Source organism: Haemorhous mexicanus, chromosome 3 (genome assembly GCF_027477595.1).
Source record: "Haemorhous mexicanus isolate bHaeMex1 chromosome 3, bHaeMex1.pri, whole genome shotgun sequence".
Classification (NCBI taxonomy): Eukaryota; Metazoa; Chordata; class Aves; order Passeriformes; family Fringillidae; genus Haemorhous; species Haemorhous mexicanus.
In genome coordinates this window covers 95680006-95700161 of record NC_082343.1, presented here as the reverse complement: position 1 = coordinate 95700161, position 20156 = coordinate 95680006, and the positions used below count along the sequence as shown (strand labels likewise).

Sequence of the window (20156 nt, the reverse complement as noted above, 5' to 3'; positions counted from 1 at the left end):
CTACTTAAAAACAGAAAATGGAAAATATTTCAGTCATATATGCTACTGGAAAAAATTAATCAATTTTTTTAAGAAATACAGGGTTTAGAAGTTCTTAAAAATGTTGCATCCTATCCTCTCACACAACCAGGTACTAGAATAGGAACCCTTGAGAGGCAACCCAACTGTAACAACTAAATTTAAAATATTAGTATTATGTCATACAAGGTTTCTAAGTTTATGACACCCTAATGGTTCCCTGCCTGCAGGCACTATCAATAATAGTAATCTAACTGCTACCACTAATTCAAAGAGACTGGAATTATGTCATACCAAACTGCTCAGTTTATGATATCAGCATGAGATGAGAGCTGTATGGGGTCTCAAATATCAAGTTAAGAAAAGGTGAAAAAGAGGCATAAGAAACTCGCATAATCAGCTTGCTTTTCTTTAAACTTTGAGGGTGTGCCTGCATGTCCTGAACATGCCAGCAGTTAGTTCACAGTAATCTCCCCAATATTCTGATACATAGTGGCCATTTCATTTTCTAAACAATTCATTGAAGGATTAATTTTCAAGAGACCTGCCTTCTCCATAGCAATAGTAAGAATCATGCTTTGACTTGAATAGGCACCTGGAACAAACATCTACCACTGGATCTAAAAGGATAAAACCTATCTGTGCCTCTTTAGGCAGCATAGTACCTATATCCTGTTACGAGTTTAATCCTAAATCCAACAGGGGTTGGATAGTAATTTCAAGACTTAAAGTCAGACCTTTAGACTACTTTAAGTCTAAAGCTCCAATTCTCAGTTAAAAGCTTATATATGCCTTTTGTAATGATGCAAGTAAAAACTCAAGTCTTTCACAATACATATGCCTATGAAACATGTCCAGAAATCTACAGGAAAGTGCTACTCAATCTGAAGTCTCAGTGCTACTTCTGCCAGGCAAATAATATTTGTGCTGCATAAGATCAAATCATCATTTAATTGAGCTTTTGTGAAATCAGTTTAAAAAGGAACTTGATGTTTCTCCAACCTCTCCTTTTTCAAAAACACATATCTCAAACTGCAGGGAACAAATGAGGCCCCAGAAGCTGGCACTGTTTCTCATGAGAGCCTTAGCAGAAGCCGTAGAGCTACTACACAGCAGGAAATGCATTCTGCCATGTCATTTAATTCCTCCTTGCATAAGAGTATACGTAAGAGTACACAGGAGGCAATCAGAAAGTCAACATGATGGCTTTGTGCTGCTGTGATTCAAGCCATGACAGAATTCCTCAATGGCTTTTTAGTCAATCCTCTTGTACCAATACAGCACAAAATCAGAAATACTTCATCTAGCTTGTGGGGAAGGAGGGTTATGGCAATTAGGTGTGGGAACACCTTTCTCCTTGCCACTCAACATTAAAATAATTATTTGAAGATAGCAACTATACAGTACTTAACTACAAATTATTTGTGCATTTTTGAAAAATGTAACACAAACAATCTTAATCTTATCTGAAAAGACAAGGCAGCCAGTGGAAGCAAATAGCTGCACAAGGGCTTTACAGCAGACACTGCTGTAAAGTGTGTCTTTATATATTAATAAATAACCAGGCAAACAAATAATCAGGCAAACTAACACAGAATCTAGGGAGGAGGGAAAGTATTTTTGTGAGACAAAGGAGATTAATAAAGGCATAGAACTTCTATGAAGATTCTATGCTGTGTCTCAACTTCTTAACAATTGTTGAGCCTGGTGCCTGCAAACAGTATAGACGAGATTCAGTGATGCTGCAGTGATTTAGGGTTAGTACCTTATGAGATTCCTCTGACATAGTGCACATCCGACATGATGTTTTATATATTTGAATATCTTATAAAAAATTTGAAAAAGAAATTAATAAATCTTTAATTTTAAGTATTTCTATTAAATTATTTTTCTATAAACATCCCTTCATTTAATGATGTTTTCATTTCATGAATTTTGGAGAAGGGAGGACAGTTGAAAGGGACCCACAATAATTTTACACCTGGTCAAAGAGAGATTTTGGTTATATTTAGTAGCTGTGATCAAACAACAGCATCTTTCCTGTCTCTCACTGCAGGACAAAGGGGAATATTTGAAAGATTGTGCTTACATACAAGTTTAGCTTATGCTTTTAACAGATTTGAAAGAAAACTTTTTTGCTGCTGACTTTGCTGCTTTTTGACAAATATTACTAAAAAAAAAAGTAAAAAAGGTGGGATTTAGCTTTGGAAGTATGTGTAATCACATATATTTATTTGGTACCTAATCCTATATCACTGCAATTTCACTGCTCTCAGGAGCCAAGAGATAAATTAGAGCTAGCAGGAGTTACAGGTGACACCACCACCTTCTTACTATGAATGCAGTCAGCCACTGAAAATTAGGAACAAATCAGGCCCTTGACCATCATTTACTGACATTTGCACCCTACTAATATAAAAGTTGCTTATTCAAAATATTAAAGAAACAGTTGAACTTCTAATAGCCGGAAACTTATTTGCAAACTGTTTACTTTAAACTCTATAATATTTTAGGAATGAGATGATGACTTATGCCATTACTGCACTTAACTGGTTGATGACTGACACCTCAAAAAAAAAAAAGCTGAACATACACAAGAATTAATGTAAAGCCATGTTATAAATAACTGTTTTGTTCCCTTACCAAAAGTTTTATCAGATTAAATGTCCTTTTTTTTTTGGCATAACAATGAACCTAGCATTCTAAAAAAATTAGCAATAAAACTATAAATGTCAACCAAGCATTTACAACTAATATTAATAAAATATCTTTATAATTCTGAATTTCATACTTTGCAATATCCATTTGTAACCTAGTGGGAGCAAGAAATTATTGTAGGTCAGATTACATGCTAGATTTTACATATGCTTCATAAAAGACACTATATTGAGGCCAAGGCAAAAAAAAACCCTTACAAAATACAATTGTCCTGAACTTACTTCAAAAAACAAAAAGAAAGCTATAAAGAAATGCCAGATGTTGCATAAGTTAACTATATATGATACTATAGACAAGAATAAAAGAAATTTCAAAATACCACCAACAATCAGCCAAACCTAAGATCTCTGAACATTTCCCAAAAAATTGTCCTAACATTCAGTTTCATTTTTTATTAAACAAGATCATTATTTTACAAGTTTTCTCTAATAAAAGAAAATCTATATGCTGATGAAATGACATGTCACAAAAGTAAAAAATGAGGTTTCTCTATGTAGCTTTCATGTTCTCCTATTACATGAAAGCTACATAGAGCTTCTACTTCTTCTGAACACTCAGAAGTTACTTTTTAGTAACTTTGACAGGTATTAAAGCAGCTTTTACATGCCAGCTTCTACTTGCAGAGGTGAAGAGACTTCACCTGAGTAAGTCACTAGCATTTACTTGCACAGGTAAATGTTAATGAAGGAGTAAAGTGAAGAAGTAAAGCCAGATCTACTAAACCCCACTCTATAGAAAATAACCAGACACACTTTTTAAAGCACTATGTTGTGACATTGCTCTCACAAGGTCATAAAAAGTGATTAAAAATGATGGAGACCTCTGTCTATACTACATCATACAAAAACATTACTACCAAGACAGCACAATTGGAAACTGCTTGTTCAATCAACCCTAGTCCAGGCTTGAAACATTTATCAACCTCTGTCTTGGGAGCTCCAGTACTGTGCTTCCATTCACAGTCACAATAAGAAATGTAATTTTTTGGTTCCCCATCCTACTCCATTCACATTTTCAGTCATTCTTTCAAGATGTATTTCTTTTTTTTTTTGTCGCTAAAAGGTATTCTGCTCTCCCAGCAACAAGCCACAAGCTCTGGAGATTCTGAAAAACAATAATTACATTGAATCTCAAATTGTATCATTTTTCCGAAGTATTTTATTAGCTTTGAATTCATTAGTACTCCAGGGCATGTTAGACAGTCATGTTAGTGCAATGCAAGAGAGACAGTCTGAAGAAGCTTTAAATCATCTACATAAGGACCTAGTGAAAACAGCACAAAGCTCAGTGCTAGAGCTGAGAAAGTGGAAATTACCTGGGCCCACTGCATGTAGGCCTAAATGGTAGCTGGTGCTGGAGCTTCTTCAACACCATCTCCTCAGCCACAGCGATGCTACTGTGCTCTCCTTCACGGGGAAATGACCTCATTCTCAGCACTCTGGTTCTCACCATGAAGTTCTTACATGACACAGTTTTCACACCTCACATGCTTTAGCTATATGTGGAAACCCAGGGCACTGGGAATATTTGTCTGTCTGCTCTGAGGTGTCCTGACCCCAAGGGGAGCACTGACTTTGACCCTCATTCATGGAGAAAGTTTCCTAGACTTCAAGATAGACTAGAATCTAAAAAAGTGTGAAATAGATTACAGAGAGTAGTGTAGGTGTATCACTTAGATGAGAACATCAGGTTTTGGGATTTTTAGTATGTTGTGGATGGAAGCAAGATGGAGGGTACAGGGTGTCATACTGAGTTTCTTCTTTATGCTTCTTCTTCCTTCTTCTTCTAGAGTTTGGGTGACACACTGTAATTGGGCAGAAAAGTTCGCAGTGCGGGCTCTTTGGGATCAGTTATTGGATTAAAAGGAAAAATAATCTAGGTGTCAGTTCTTAATTGGATAGTTTAGTCTTAAAAGACCTTGTAACAAGAGATTGTTAGCCATTTTGTGCCTTGGTGCTGAACTCATGGTTGTGATACTGTTTTACTGATAAGAAATAATAAACACCTGAGTCTGAACATGAAACTACCATCTCAAGTGCCTTCAATCCAGACCCAGAGAAACTGATAGCTATCTACCTGGGGAGGAGTACACACTTTACAGTGGCTGCACATAAACCCCAGTGACAAGACCTGATAATCAAACTAACTCGAGGATTATAAACATTTCTGCAAATAAATTTCACCCTTTTTACAGGGCTTATTCCAAGATCTTTGTTTTCCATGTATGGTACTTTTCTGTATATCCATGATTATCCACTGACCCTTCTATAAAATAAACTATGTGGGTAGATCATCTTCCTTCTGTTTTAAGAAACATATGCTTAGAACATTTAATTTTCCACTGCAGCATAAATATGGTAAAGCATCTGTAAACCTCTATATGTACTCTGCAGCTAACAAAAAATACTAGATGGCCTGACAGAGCTATATGGTTTGAATGGATATATTATTTTACACAACCTCCATCTTCACCTATTCAAGTGAAGAAAAAAAGTGAAAATATGTATCAGCATGAAATTAATGCTGAAATTTTGCACGCATCAAGTCAGGAAGCTGCATGTTACAGTTTCCATAGCAACCATAATTCAATCTCCTTTTGAATTTGTGGTAATTTTTAGCAATGTATTTGATATAATTGTCATGTGGGTAACACTTTTCTTGAAAAAATGGTGTAATTTCACATTGGATTATCTTTACACGTAGGCATAGCTCTGCAGTCCCTACTAGCACAAAACTCACAGAGGTGTCCTTTATGCTTGTATCAGTTCACCTTCTGCATGTGTTGGTACAAGGTGAAATGTCAAGTGGGTCTCACATGGGATATGGCACTGTTGGTGCTGGGCACAAAATATAAAATATTTCAAAATCCTGATCTACTGAAGATCTCACCCTGGACAACAATTCTATTGATTTTTTCTGACAACACCTACTCATCTAAATGCATATTCACATCATTCTGGCTTGCATATTTAATCTTTTGTAATTTCATGAAAATAAAGTTAAGCATACAATTATTTTGAAACGAATTCTAAAGGAATTTTGTACCTTTAAATTATTACCTAATTAAAGTAGCATGTGAATAATTTTACTAAATAAAGCCAATGTTCACCAAAATGATAATTCAATAAAAGCTTTTCATTGCAAAAAAGGGAGCAGAAGATTCAGTAGTGCATGAGACACTGTCTTCCCTCACCAGCTATTATAAACTATAAGTGCTGCTTTTTAAAACTCAGTAAATTTACTGGTTTATCACATGCTAAATATATATATGGATTTATAAAAATAGCCCAAAGTACAAGTTCCATTCCATACTAAAATCATTTTTATACAGATACATTTTTATAGGAATATTCCTATTGCTTCTGAATTCGAAATTTGTGTCTGTTTTACTTAAAAGCTGCCAATAAACATGAACTAAAGTATATAATCAATAAATAATAATAGTTTTCATCATAATTTGGAAACTACTATTTCACGTTTCAGTTTGGAGTAAAACACAATGGCTGAACTTCAAATTTTAAGAATGCGATCTGTATGTGCAAAATAAATAAAATAATGCACAAAAGTAGCATGATGCCTTATTTTAAAATAATTTTTGTCCATCCTTAAATATATTACCTAACAACAAGTTATCAGATAGACTACTGATGCTGCCACAAGATGCTGCTTGCCACTGTAATTTGTGTAAATTAAATCTGTGCAGCCAAAGCTCATATTAGAGTTTAAGATGTCCAAAAATGTGTGGGAAAATAAAAATAATCTTTTTAAATATATGAATGGTAAAATAAATGTAGAAATAATATTGGCCCATTACAGGAGGAGGACGGTCACCTCACAAACAGGGACATGGACAAGGCAGACGTGCTTAATGCATTCTCTGCCTCTGCTTCAACATGGATGATGCACCAAGGGGGTCTCAGTGCCCTGAACTGGAAGACCATGACTACGAGAATGATCAAGTTCCAGTCAACCCTGAAACTGGGTGGAATCTGCTGGTCCAGCTGGATCCCTGCAGATCTATGGGGCCTGACAGGATTCATCCAAGAATCCCCAAAGAGCTGACTGATGTAATTGCAAAACCTCTCTCAATGATTTTGAGCAGTCATGGAAATGACAGTGACTGGGGCGACATCAGACTGGGGACCTGGCACTAGTGAGATCCCACTGGGCTCTATCTTAGGCCTTGTGCTTTTCTACATCTTTGGAAATGTCCTGGAGGGAGGACTGGAAGGGATACTGAGAAAGCTGGCAGATGAAAGAGAACTGAGAGGAGCTGGAGAGAGTCCAAAACAATTAGAGGCTAAGCAATCACCAGCCATATGAAGTTCAACAAGGGAAAGTGCCGGAATCTGCACCTGGAATGTGCCAACCCTGGAAGTATGGATAGACTAGGGAATGAGATTCTGGAAAGCAGAAAGTGACCTGGGAAAATTGGCTGACTGAAAGTTGAGTCTGAGTGAGCAGTGCCCTGACAGCCAGGAGGGCCAACCCTGTCCTGTGGGGCATCAGGCCCAGCATCACCAGCCGGGCAAGAGAGGGGATTATCCCACGCTGCTCTGCCCTGGGGTGGCCTCACCTTGAGCCCTGGGGGTAGTTTTGGGCACTGAAATAAAAAAAAAGATATTAAACTATTTTAGAGCATCCGAAGGAGGACAGTAAAGATAGTGAAGGGACTTGAGGGGAAACTTTCTGAGGAGCAGCTGAGGTGACTTGGTCTGATCAGCCTGGAGGGGACTGAGGGGAGACCTCATTGTAGTTACAGCTCCATGTGAGGGGAGGAGGAAGGGCAGACACTGATCTCTGCTCTGTGGTGATCAGTGACATGACCTGAAGTTGTCTCAGGGGAGGTGTAGGTTGGATATCAGAAGAAGGTTCTTCACCCAGAGGTTGGTCATGCACTGGAACACTTCCCCAGGGCAGTGGTCACAGCACCAAGCCTGACAGAGTTCAAGTGTTTTGATAATGCTCTTGAGAACATAATGTGACTCTTGGGGCTGTCTTTGCAGGGCTATTGTAGACTCGATGATCCTTGTGGGTCCCCTCCAACTTGGCATGTTCTGTGATTTTGTGATACTGCAGCCCAAAAAATATGGTTTCCTTAGCCCACATTAACTGTGCAAAGTAGCACAACACTATTGGATCAATATTTTTTCCCATCATTTATATGTCTAGATTAGACCCGAGGCAGAGAGTCCAGCCTTTCCAGAGAAATTTAAATGTCTTTTCTGACACCATGAAAATCTCAGGTTCAGTTGCCATATGCGTTAAAGGTTGAATTGTAGTTTTTCCTTTATTTCTTTTGTGAGTATTTGGTTTAAAACAAAAAAGAGGAAAGAAAAATCCATTAAAACAGTTTTCTGTGATTAAATATTATATTTCATATATCCTAGAAACAGGTCTACCAACTGGATATCTCATAACCAGCGTGGAATTGCACAAAGATTCCTCAGACTTAGAATATACTTCAGATTATTGTTCTTGAATTAGATTTTCATTTACAGATTTGCTGGATCTGAGGTCTCAGTTAGAATAATTATTAATAAAAGGATCCAAATTCTTTTCTATGTATGTTTATAAGGAGGAATCCTGAGAGGCTGACATGGTGTCAAACCTAAGCCATATTTATTCTGCCAACACTTCGGATTGAATGAGTTTGATTTTCTGATCTCTGAATCTTTCAAATCTATAGCCACCTGAAAGATCAACATTCAAAAGTTTTATGCATAAAAGGACAAATATATGCACAACTGAGGAAAGTAAAAGGACAGTTTGAGTCATTTAATGATGTGTTAAGCATTTTTCTTTCTGAGTTTTATTGGTTTATAAATAGGTCAACATGTTCTAGAAGCAGCTGAAGAATTCTGGAGGAATGTAGGCAGAATTCATACAGAGTCAACTTTTAAGGGGAGGATAAAAATAATATTGCACCTGATTAAAAGCACATTCAGATTTGCAGGGCAATCTCATTATCAAAACTGTTGCAGAAAGAACAGGGGAAAATATATACTTTCATATCGAAAAGATGTAATAAAGGAGACAAGGAAGACAGATTCTAGAATTAGATATGGGAACAGGATTCAGAGGACCTTGGATCTCTTCTTTCTTCTATTGGAGACTCAAGGCAAAAGTCAATCCTAAGAGTACATCCACAGACTCCTAATTTGTTGCTAGTTTATCTTCAGCATTAGCAGGAGAAATGGCTGTGCGGCAGATGGAATAGAGAATTTACTTTGGATGTGGAAAATACTTCAGATATGCCAGTACCATTGCTCCTCTCAAGCAAAAGGCACAATTCTTCCCGCTCAGAGGAATGCTGTGGAGAATTCATCCATGTTTCAGAGGTACAACACCATCTTTCACCAGTGCACTTCATGTAGATGTAACACCTGCTAGTGTTTGCTTGCTCTGAAATGTTAATCATCTTAGGCTACATTAAAATAATTGAATGTGAGTGCTGTGTATACAAGCCTAGCTCTGGTTTCAGAGTTGTTCAGAGAAAGGATTTGGTCCAAATATACCGTTCCAAGGTGAGTGTGTCAGGTGATTCTGCCATACATTTCAACACTAAATTGCAAAGCCTTTGGTTTCAAGCCCAGAAAGTATTTCTGAATTCTGCAATTTAACAGATATCCTTACTACAGCAGATTTTTCTGTCTGAAACAATGCAGAAAAACTCCCTTGCAGAAAACTGCACAAGATTTTCAAATTAGTTTGGCAGGCATTCTCTTAGGAACTTGCAGTAAGAAAAAGAAGAAAATCCAGGTTTTTTACTTCATAAAATAAAGTTTGCCTGGGGTTTCTCCCTTGTGCCTATCAAGTTTAAGAACTTGAAATTGTAGGCTGGTGCAAGAAAACATGGTGACAGCATTGCTGTTTTGCATTTATTTGAAAATGTTCAAGGCAGCATAACAGACAGGGAGCTCCTCAATATCAGCAGACCTTCATTTTTCATGTAACACCAACACTTGGAGAAATGACAAAGTGGTTGGACCTTCAGGGCAAGTCTACTGAGTCAATATTGTAAATTTTGCAAGGGTCCCTTTTAAAGATATTCAGAAGTGTGAATACTGATAAGGAATAAAAGCTTACTCAATATGATCAGTAAACTCAAAAGAAATACTGAACAGGGACAGCTCTATAGTCTGTGAAGTATTAAAGAAACAAAATAGAGTTTTTTCCTAGCTAAAAATCACCAAAATTACAACTGCTGTTCCACCTAGAACTGCCAATGGGTAAGGCACTTCTTAGCTGCAGCTGTTTCTCCCTATTGTATTATTTAACAGGGTATTTGATCTTCACTTTTCTCAAGCATTCCCCACTGAATTTGTCACACCCAGTTCAGACATTAAAGATGAACCAAACGGCCTCTATTAAATTTAAAGTACAGCAACCAGCTAAATCATCTAACACAGAAAATTATACCTGGCATAAACCTTCAATCTACTCAAAAAGAATTCAGTCAAACTTATCTTTACAGCAGACCCGAGAAATGACATGACTACTATTACATCGTTTTTCCAAGGAGTTATAAAGACATTGCATAAGACATATGCAGATGTGCTATAAAGTCCAATCATAAACTAGTTTTAAATCTTCAAGGCAATAGTCATGTCTGCAGCTATTGAATGTAAGGCAACATTTGGGATATATTTATTTTTTTTTCCATACAAAAACCCATGGCCTCTGTGATGTGAAATTATGTCTATTTACCTGTACTGTAGCCAAGCTTATACTTTTTGTTATTCAGAAAACATATTAGGAATCAACTAATCCGTTAATCTTGGAAGGTAAAAACAAATGTCACTTTCCCTCTTTCTCATCTATCTCTCTTCTCTACAATTCTTTACATGTAATGTAACCATTTTTAAAGCACAGTTCGGTAAGGAACCTTTCCATTAGGTAATTCTGAGTGTTATTACATTTGGCATTATGCAGGACTAATAGAGTAGTATCTTGCCCACAAAAATACCATGTAATGCAGACTGCAGTCATAATAAGTCAGCATGTAAAGAATATCAATTTTATAGCTATGACTTGCATTCCCTCCTCCCCCTTATGAGCGTAGCTTCCTTTTCTGAGGAATGATTGCTGAAATGATTTTGAGAAGGGCTGTGCAAATGTACTTGTCATTTTAATGTTTTATCAGAGAAAAAAAATATTTAAGGAAATGTTTGGAAAAAAAATATTCACTGATGTGTTTACATTTTCCCCCACAAATTCTAATACATTTAAAAAGTATTTAACCAGAGGTATCTTCCCATCATCTCTCCAAAGTAAACAAGTAGGATGTTGTGAGGCACTGCTGCAGAAGCAAGTGGAAAGCTGAAATAAGACTACCCTAAAAGCAGAGCAGACTATAAAACCTCTTAGGCTCTTCTAAAAAAGGTCAACAATCCTTTCAAAAGACCATAAGTCACAGACTGAAGATTTGTTCTGCCCGTTATTATAATTTTTTATATTAACAGTGCAGACTCTCAGCTCAGTGCTATTTCTTGCACATCCTACTTTAAGGTTGCCTTACCAAATTTTAGAAACACACTTTTTCCACTGAGAAGAATATTATAAAACCTTTTTCAGATGTGGCCCTGAAATGTAGGTTGCACAGAACTGTGCATTTAGACAGTATATATAACTATTAGGCATTACAGAACTGGTGTCTATGTAGAACTGCATCCAGTCATGACCTTATTAAAGTCTGAGAGCAACTTGTTCTGCCAATGTCAAGTCACATTTTAGTTCAGGATAACAGCTACTATATTACAGGTGATGCAGAAAGTACTGCATTCTAGAATTTTAATATTTCATGCATTATGGCTTTAAAACGTTATACCCATGTTCAATATTATCTGTTTGTTTCTGCTAGTACTGACACACCCAACTTCAAGGAAAGCACACACAAAATTTATCTTATTTCAATGTGTCTTATATTTTCTAAAGCAGCTGCTGCTGTAGATAATCAGTACTCCTGTTTTCACTAAACACTGTCAATTCTGAATAATTTAATTGTGTATTGTAGCATCAGAAAGCTACAAAGCTTCAGGAGATAATTAACTTCATGAAGAAGAAGCTTCTTTTCATTTTATCCTTCAGTGCCTATATAAAGATTGATTTTACAGGTGATAAATGTTTTTATAGGTAAAATAATATAAATAAATCTCTTACTAAGCTAGTTTTTTGTGCATTTCATCCCAAATTTTATTGCAGAGGAGAAGTAAATGCTCCAGACATGGTATTAAGTTTGGAGATGATGAAGAGAGAAACAAAACCAAAAGGCAACCCAATAATAAAACTTATACAGACTGTTTTCTTTCCTTTCTGGAGTTGTGCCACTGCAGAGCAATTGAGATCACTGGTTTTGAAGGAATTCTGAAGGAATTCTTGCAATTTTACTTCTAAACCATAAAGAAAGCGAATACTATTAATGTACATTGTTTCATATACTTGTGCTATACAATTTAATCACTAAAACTTCAGGCAGAAAGACATTTTGTTATTTTCCTACCGCTGGCTAATTAGAATACAAACTACTCCTCACTCGGCTGGGAGGACTTACTTTTATATATTCTGTAAATTAATCTGGAGACATAAGGCTTTCAGTCATGCCCAGACACACAACCATCGACATACAAGCTGACAGTGCTCTTTCAAACAAATCTGCTCTGAAGCAGTAGAGTTTTGTGCTATGCCTGCATCTTCTTTTCTCTCCCACTGCGAAAGATGGCCTTGCCCTGCTGATTCGTGCAACCTTTTACCGCTACAGAAACAGTACTTGGGAAACCACTGACGTTTTATCTCTCACCCGTTACCACCCTCAAGTTCACCCATTTCAACTTTCAGTGTTCCTACCCCAAAGATCCCAACAAGTAAGGAAACAAACACGAACACCGCCCAGTGTTTAATCCTGACTTTGAGCGGCAGCTTCTGACGGGAGGCTTCTCGAGCGGCACCTTCACTTCTCATCTAGCACCATCTACTGCCCGCGGCGGGCAGGAGCCGGCGCCGCTGCCCAGCCCCGGCCCCGCTGGAGGAGCGCGGGGAGACGCGGAGCTGGGCACGGGCCGTGCTTCGCACCGAGCTGGGCACGGGCCCTGCTTCGCACCGAGCTGGGCACGGGCCCTGCTTCGCGCCGAGCTGGGCGCGGGCTCTTCCCGCACTGAGCTGGGCACGGGCCGTGCTTCGCACCGAGCTGGGCACGAGCCCCTTCCCGCACCGAGCTGGGCACGGGCCCTTCCCGCACCAAGCTGGGCGCGGGCCCCTTCCTGCACCGAGCTGGGCGCGGGCCCCTTCCCGCACCGAGCTGGGCGCGGGCCCCTTCCCGCACCAAGCTGGGCGCGGGCCCCTTCCTGCACCGAGCTGGGCACGGGCCCTTCCCGCACCGAGCTGGGCACGGGCCCTTCCCGCACGGAGCTGGGCACGGGCCCTTCCCGCACCGAGCTGGGCACGGCCCCTTCCTGCACCGAGCTGGGCGCGGGCCCCTTCCCGCACGGAGCTGGGCACGGGCCCTTCCTGCACGGAGCCCGCCGTCGCTGCAACACCAGCTCGAACTTTGCGTGGTGATCCAGATGCATCCAGATTCCAAAGACTCTGCTCCGGCAGAGTTACAAGAACAAAGCACCTGTTCCCCTAGCAGATTTCTCAGTTCGTACTTGAAGTTGCTGTCACCTTTGGGTAAGGATTTCTACTTGAATAATACTGTATGAGCTACAGGAATGCCGTCCAAAGATGGTGGAATATTTACTATGCAGTTTCACACAAAGCAGAAAATAGAATTAGAAAGGAAAACGTAGACAGAAGGTTCAGTTCAGCTTGAGCTGATGGCAAGTGAGGAGACAGTAAGTAGTCACTACCGCAGTACTACAGGTGAGTAACAGCACAGCTGTCACTAAACACAGGGAGGATTGCTTCCAGGATAAAAAAAGTTACACATCAGCCATGACTGAGGAACGGATTTACCTCCTAAGAAATGACAGAATCACTACATTTTGATCATGTTAGTTACAACTGTGCTAAATGCAATTATCTAAAAACAGCATTTACAGTAAAGAACAAAAAATTGGTATTTAGAGAATCAATCTGTGGAGGTCATTACTATCTTGGAGTACTGGGATTCTGATGTCTACAATAGTGATTAATATTCTGCAGAGAAACCATTATCAAATTAAAAAGATACATACTGTGTAATACAGCTTCCTCCAAATGCCTCGTCATCCTCATCACAACAGCTAGGCAAATTAATATATCTACACACTATGTATTCTTTATACTTAAATGCATTATGAGGTTACATACAAGTCTATAAGTTTTTACTGAGTTCTTAGTAAATGTAGAAAAACTGACCATGTCAGTTTATTTCCTTAGATGCTGTTAAGTATTTAATGAAAAAGTGTTCCGTACTAAGCCAAGAAAAATGTCTTTTATTTAAAGTGTGTTGACATTTAGACAGTGAAAGGCAACCATTACAATTCTCTCTTGATGAGTTACAGTGCTGGTTTATACTTGCAATCCCATCTCCAGTTTTTTGAGAAATCTTTACTCAGATGTATTAATTCAAGTACTAAAACTCAGGAACAGAGAGCCCCATACCAGAGAAACTTCAGAAAACCTGAAAATCATAAGGCCTCAAAACAACTAGTTAAACTAGCCAAAAAATAATTTCAGTTGAATGTGCAATATGACATGACATATTTTGCTGCCAAATTTCTCTGTATACTTTTAACATGGAAAACTCCAAAATTAAAAAGAAACTTTAGTCATAAAAATAATTCTTCTGAAAAATGAAAAGGATGAAAAGCTATCTGGAAAAGTCACATTTTTAGAAATTAGTCTCTAGCAGCCTACTTCTAAAAAGTAACTCTAAATTTTTTCCTGTTACTGGGAATAATATAAATCTTTAAATAACTTGCAAAATGATTAAAATCATGATCTGCTGACACCAGCATATTAATGCAGACAGAGCATATCTTAACAAAATACAGAACTGAGATGGCAGGGGACAAGCCAAAGTTAAAGGTTTAAAATGAAAAAGGTATGGAATAATATTAATATTCAAAGCAATTATGGTCCTTGTATGAAAAATTGAACATGTAAAAATAAAGGAAATGCCTAATATATATGTTCAGTATGGAAATGTTACTGCCATTAAACCAGGATTTTATTTAAATAATGAAACCATTTACATTGCTGAAGTATTAAGTATCCTATTGCAACTGAATATATTAAGCAACATAAGAATTACTCTGATTATCAAATAATAAATCAAAACAGAAGGCTAGATAGGCTGAACAGTGACTTAATATCTACCACTCTGATTATGAGTTGAACTTAGAAGGTATCTGATGAAAAGGTCCAAATGAAAAGATATAGTCACAATATTTGCATTGTATTGGGATACTCAGTGGTAAGCCCTAGTATTCTGTTGATTGTTTAGAAAATAGTAGTGAAATCATGAAAGAGTGGTACAAAAATTGTGTAAATGCACAACAGAAAAGGAGCTTCTAAATGCGTTTGAATGAACAATTAGGAGCACCTTCCATGAAAATGTGTACAGGGAAGTACCTTCTTTTTGTTTTCATTTCCACAAAAACTGTGTCTTTCCTGTAGTAGTTGGTTTTAACAGAGTTAAAGCACAAGGAAAGCAAAACTACATGACCCACAATTTCTTGCAGTCTTGAGATAGTTATTTACTGGTCTTGGCTGAACTTAAGTCCATCTGCCTTCATGAATGGATCTGCCTTCATGAATGGATCAACTCAAAGTCTTCAGGTAACTTGGGGGCAAAAAAAGCTTCTGAATTCTTAATCAAGTTTTATTAGTATTCATGTATAAAATCTGTATTTACTAGAGAGAAAAGGGAAAGAAACAAATGGGAAATCCTAAGGTGAGGGAAAAAAGGTGAGGTGTGGATGAAAATAATTTTAATTTCATAGCCAGAATAATTGGAATTGCTATTTCTTTATTAATCAAAAAGTAATAATACTGGATATCAAGGAGGAATATACTCACGACCAAGAAAAATTGGTTATATGTATCCGTATTTAGGTGTTAGATATGGTTAGATATGTTTATGTATAGGAAAACAAGAGCAGATGGAATTTCATAGTAGGATTTAATATTCCCTAATTAGTGGTCTATATTCTTGGTTTACTTAATCATACCTACTATGAAAAAAACCTGTATGATTTCTCCTGTCATTAGCAGAGATAACCTCTTCAGAGAGGTAGACTCGAATCAACCACATTCATCGGAATAGTTCACTGGAAGCCAGACTGGTCTATCAAAAAAATACTATTTTTCCTACAGTTCTGCTGCAAAGACAGAATTTATTGGTATATCCACTGAAAGACATAATGTATTTAGAAATGAAGTGGCCTTTACAGTGTGTCTGTGTACATTCAGTTTTGCCTTGTAACTTGCAACTTTCCTCTCTCTACCTGCTCTGGAGATGATCATGCCATGTTGCTTCCTTGTGCTGTTGGCACAAGTAAGGGTAGGTTTGGGGCATCGAGAGGAGAGGGTGCAGACCACTTTATTGCCGTAGTGGATCCTTTGCTGGAAAGCTGCCTGCAGGAAAGCCTCATTCGGGATCCTGACTAAGGCTGAAGTTTCTGTACCGCAGCTCTGCAGCACCGCCTCTCCATATTCCCTGCACTATGTATCCAGATTCTAACCATTAGAAAGCACATTTGTGAAGGCCCTCTATCCCTCCCTTATTTCAAGGTAAGTGAAATTCATGGAAAGATATAGTCTCAGATGGAAACAGCAAGTGGGTGAATTACATTTGCTTTCTGAACTGTGGAATGGTGGGGCTCACTGTTTCCAAAAAAAACCCAGCACATGCTAAAACCATTGTCAGTTTGCTTGAAATATCTTCGTACATGTTCCCTAAATATCAGCTGCTTCTAATACTAATATAGTTCTCTACTTCAGGATGGAATCTACTGGCTTACTGTCTGTGTAAGCAGAGGTAATCCACCTTTTAGCTATGATCCACCACTTGAAAGATCCCCCCACCCAGACTTCTGGATTTATTTCAGCATCATTCAGAACTCTCTGTACTGCTAGATTTGACTACCTCCGCGTACTGCAGCTTCTCATACTTCACAGCTGCCTTTGAATGTCATCCGTTAATTTCTCCCCTCATCCTCTGCAGAACTCTTCCTACTGCTGTTAATCAGGCCATTTTGTTTTCTAATTTTAAATCTGTTATAAAACCTTCTCTCTCCACCCCCAGTGCATATGGGCAGGTTTTCTTTTACTGCAGAGCTCACAGATACCAAAGTTAGAAATTATTTATCACTAACACTGTCTAATTCATCCACCATTACTTGCTTTGTGAAGTTTAGCTAGAAAAGAAAACAAGCCTGTGCTTTCCCTCCTTCTCTACTTAAAACTGTTTGGAAGGAATAAAAATGCTTCCTTAAGGCATAAAGAAAATCAGTGACAGAACTCATAAGGAAACTTGAACATCCAGGGCAAGTAGCAGATATGTAGGTCTGCACAGGGCTCTTAGCATCACAAATGCAGTTCAAAGTGTTAAACTTGTCCAAATTCTTGGCCTAGTGTGTGCTGCCACAAGTAACCTGTAAAAATCACATCTGCTGTACTTTTGTCCTTGTCAAGTCACAGTGTTAAACATCTTCTTAAAGGTATATGTCTGTGGTCTTTGTCTGGAGAACCAAAAACAGTCAAGCTTTGGTAGATTTAGAGGTACTCTTTTAGTCTTGCAATGTCCATTTTAATAGTCACATGCAAGTGACAGTTTTTGGTGATCCAACCTGATTACCTTACTTCTTTTCCTATACATTTAGCAGCATTAGAACAGAAGTTCTAATAATTTGAATATAGAGTAACCTGACCCAGTCAAGGAAATATTAATATTATATTAGGAACAACATGGCCTTGTACGATTACCTCAAACACTGGTTCTTTCTTATGCAATCAATGACTTTGACAAGAAGTTTGTCAGACTAGATTGGCCAGTGCTGACTGTGCAGTAGCTTTTGCAAACTTACAGCATGGAGGGTACTTCAACATGAGACAGATTTTGATAGGTGGTCATCATGCCAGTCAGTAAACACACTGCTGATGCAACATCATAAAGCAGTAAGGGGGACTAGTGGAAGTGAAATTGGTATAGAAGACCATTACATTTTCCATGTCCATGCAGAAAAAAGAATTTTTTACTCAATGTCTATTGTATGATATTATGAATATGGTGGCACAAGTATTCCAGTCTACTAGCTTAAGCTACAAATAGGCACACAAAAGGCGAAACACATGAGCTGTGTTTTAAAACCTCAAGCAATTTGAGCACAGGGTTTTCACTGTTGCAAAAGAAAATCTAGACTTTAAACTAATGAAGATTATGCTGAAGAGAATGGTATTGAATGTGACAAGAGACCTGGAGCACAGAGACAAGGGGGAAATTTTGCTGGGATGTTTACCACATAAACCAACACTAATTCTGTCTAAAAAGAAAAATAAATCCTATTTTCCTTTAATTGGAAGCATATATTATGAAATGTCATAAAATGCAAATTATCAACCACTGGAAGCAATAAAATAGAGAAAAACTGCAGTGGGTAGGAAATTCCTGCCCACTTAATCTATTATTAGCACATGAATGTTTAGAGCATTATGCCAGCAACAGGCTACAGTCTTTTTCTACCTTGGTTTCAAAAAACACAGGCTACCAGAATATATGCTCTCTTAAAATTCCTTTAGAGACAACTCAGGCATGGAATAAAAATAGCATACAGCAGCTATTTAATCTAAATTGCTCTTAGAAAAATACTACTAATTGCCCCTTTTGCACACTACTGATTTAACATCCTCAAAAAATATATCTTTGTTTTGGTTCATTTATCTTCCCTCTCTCACGATTAACGATTGCACACAGCATACAGATGAATTTTTCCTTTCAGGCCTTTCTAATTTATTTCCAAACAGTACATCTTAACCAAAAAAGAGATTCTGTATGTTATCTTTCTGGTCCTTGAGTAGTGATGTAAAGGCACTCAGTGAAGATCCAACAGAATCTTAAATGCAAATCAAAAAGAGTTCATTCAGCCAGAGGATTCATTCAGTTTTTTCAATATCTATTCTACCCAAACCAGACAGTTTCTTCTTTACTGATAATTTACAGAAATCCTTCTATAATGAGCTGGATGGATTTTTATTTTAGATATTTAGCTTGCCAGTACACTAATATCCTAATACTCGTTTTTATTCCAAAAGCAAGAATTTCTGTCTGGAAGAAACACTTACTATGTTTAAAATGGGTTGATCTGCTCTCTACAGCTAATGGGAACTGTTGCCCTCCAGTTGTACAAAAAGGCCAACCTTTAAACAGTAATACATACCTGTGTAGCAAAACCATTTGTTCCACTGTTAATCAGGTGTATGTGAGGCTAGGGTGTTTTTTTAACCTTTATTTTAAACTTATTTCAACAAAATTAGAACACTGTCAGATGATGTTCACTGTAAATATCAAATACTTTTATTTAGAAGACATTCTATGTATGTATTTTCATAAAAATAAATATGGCCTTTCTCAATTTTTTTCCTGTGCATACACCAAGGAGATAAAAAAGTTGTGAAATTTCTAATGTCATTTGTAGATAATTCTGTTAAAGACAAAAAAGGAAGGATTTTCACCTTTTTTACACAGGCTATGTAGCATATACTAAAAATGTTCCACATCTCAATATCCAAATAGCGAATTCTTATATGTAAATAATTATAACAATATGCATTGTGTGGTAGATATTCAAAAGCACCAACTACCAGCTCACATTAACTGTTCCACAACTATGATTTCAGGGTCCATTCAAAATTTATGTGACCAATAACAGTAATTTTTTTTGGTGGATTTAAGAGAGCTTGACTGGAGGACACATTAAAATTCTTTTCTCTTGTCTCTATCAGCTTTACAAAAGTACTTACTTTTTACAGCTCTGCCTCCCTAGTGCCACAAAGGTGATTACAACTATCGATATGCATCCCCCCACTCTTTCAAATGAAGACTAATGGTTTGAAGCAATGGCTGCTGCCACTTCTTCAAGCAGAATTAGAGCAGAACATCACAGGCAGGTCGGTATGTTTTCTAAACAAAGGAAGCTTTGAGAGTATACATCACAGAAGCTCAGCATATATTGATTCTACCTGAATCATGTTAACACTCAGCTCTCCTCTGTCCAAAATCTCCATTCAAGCACAGTTAAACTCTAAATTAGGCAATGATAAACAAATGATGATGGACACTGTGGAAAAGGAAGTAATAAGTGAAAAAGAAAAACTACACTTGTAAAGTTCCAACATTGCCATATCAGATGCTTCCTTTCTGCAACTTATATGGATATTTGGTCTTTTCTCCCACAATATTGTCAGCACTGACATAGGCAATGGTTGCCAAAGGACAA

The 20156-nt window shown here is 37.6% G+C and overlaps 1 protein-coding gene and 1 long non-coding RNA gene across 2 annotated transcripts in view; one reads left to right on the top strand and one right to left on the bottom strand.

Moving 5' to 3' along the window:
• CSMD1 (CUB and Sushi multiple domains 1) overlaps window positions 1-20156 on the bottom strand; it is a 1067000-nt gene that overhangs the window by 983734 nt on the left and 63110 nt on the right. The window lies entirely within an intron of this gene.
• LOC132325444 (uncharacterized) overlaps window positions 13192-20156 on the top strand; it is a 38265-nt gene continuing 31300 nt past the window's right edge. The window contains exon 1 of the long non-coding RNA XR_009485938.1: window positions 13192-13404. This is a non-coding gene — a long non-coding RNA (uncharacterized LOC132325444). The remainder of the gene's footprint in view (window positions 13405-20156) is intronic.